The sequence below is a fragment of the Sinocyclocheilus rhinocerous genome, unplaced genomic scaffold (genome assembly GCF_001515625.1).
Source record: "Sinocyclocheilus rhinocerous isolate Xijiao unplaced genomic scaffold, SAMN03320098_v1.1 scaffold88, whole genome shotgun sequence".
Taxonomy (NCBI): Eukaryota; Metazoa; Chordata; class Actinopteri; order Cypriniformes; family Cyprinidae; genus Sinocyclocheilus; species Sinocyclocheilus rhinocerous.
This window is the reverse complement of record NW_015652292.1, coordinates 448,593-450,616: the sequence shown is the minus strand read 5'-3', so window position 1 is coordinate 450,616 and position 2,024 is coordinate 448,593.

Below are 2,024 nucleotides of genomic sequence, written 5' to 3'. Positions count from 1 at the left end.
AGCACACCTCGCTTTTCAGAACAATGAGCTTTGTAAAAATTGACGCGTTTCAGAAAGGCGGGGCATAGAGGAGAAACAATAATGTACAGTATGTGGAAAATAATGTGTTTTTTTAACCTTAAACCGCATAAACACATTTCATTACACCAAATACACAAAATAATGTTCTTTTTAGCAACATCATATGACCCCTTTAAAACCTCCTTCAGTCTGTGTGTGGGTTTATTTAGCTATATTTTGGGGACAGTATGTCCCAAGAAGTTAATTCAATTTGATAAGACCTCCATTTTGGGATGTCTAAGGACATCCTCAATTGGGGAAATTATACATAAACAAAACATACACTACTGGTCAAAACTATAGAAGTCTTTAACAGTAAAAAAAAACAGTAGTTTTTGAAATTTTTTTTTTTTTTTTTACTTTTTCTTTTTGAAAAAAATGTAATTTATTCCTGTGATGCAAAGCTAAATTTTACCGTAGTCTTCAGTGCCACATGATCCTTCGGAAATCATTCTGATGTACTGATTTGGTACTCAGTTATTATCAATTATTACTGGTGCTTAATTATTAATAATGTTAAAAACTGTGTTTGCTGCTTAATATTTTTTTGTGGAAACTGTGATACATTTTTCGAGATTCTTTGATGAATAGAAAGCTCAAAATAGCAGCATTTATTTGAAATACAAATCTTTTGTAACATTTAAATGCTGTTTCTGTCAGAGTCATGTAATGCTTAACATTCATTTCTTTCTTTCAACATTGATAATAATAGGAAATGTTTCTTGAGCACCAAATCAATATATTGGAATGATTTCTGAAGGATCATGTTACATTGAACACCGAAGTAATGATGCTGAAAATTCAGCTTTGCATAACAGGAATCAATTGCATTTTAAAATATATATAAAAAATACAGTTCCTGTTTTACTGTATTTTTGATCACATAAATGTAGTCTTGGTGAGCATAAGACATTTCTTTTTTTTTAAATTACAACTTTTTAAACTTAATTATTTAACTTTTGAACAGTATATATTTTTACATTCTAAAAATTACATTCATAGTTTATAAGATTTCTCAAAACTCCCCTTTGTAGACATTAATGTCTGGTATGTCCATTTAGATAGCCTATTCCAAGCTTTTATATATATATATATATATATATATATATATAATGTCTTTTAAGGTTGCCAAACTGTAAAACTTTAGAATGAAATTCAGTGTGGCCACAGAAAATGCCACAAATAAATTTGAAGTTTGTACTGTACGTCTGCCATTCTATAACTCTAATATGGAAAACTGACAACTTCAAAGTAAATGTTTTTCAGATAATATTCTGTTCATTTGCTTTGGCTTCACTTACAAAAGTCAGTTATTTCATTTTAATTTTATGAGTGTATGTATATAATAATAATTCATGTATATAATAAAATGTGTAAACCACATATTTTCTCAGACTGAATGGGTCTTTATACAGCAAAACATTTATATCAAAATGCTTGAAAACCTTGAAGTAAGTTTGAAGACCTTAGTAAGCATGTGCGTATGTGTGTGTGTGTGTGTGTGTGTGTGTACCTGTTTTTCTATTCTGGTGGGGACTTAAACCTGAATACACACAGACTCGTGGGGACATCACATAAATGTAGTCTTGGTGAGCATAAGACATTTCTTTTTTTTTAAATTACAACTTTTTAAACTTAATTATTTAACTTTTGAACAGTATATATTTTTACATTCTAAAAATTACATTCATAGTTTATAAGATTTCTCAAAACTCCCCTTTGTAGACATTTGTGGACATCCTCAATTAGAGAAAATGATTAATAAATAACACTATTATTAATAACAAAAATGGCTACTCTGTAGTCATTATAATTAGCATTAATAATAATAATAAAAGTTCATTAATAATAACAGTTAATTAATTGTAGGGTAAATTAAATGTCTGGTATGTCCATTTAGATAGCCTATTCCAAGCTTTTATATATATATATATATATATATATATATATAATGTCTTTTAAGG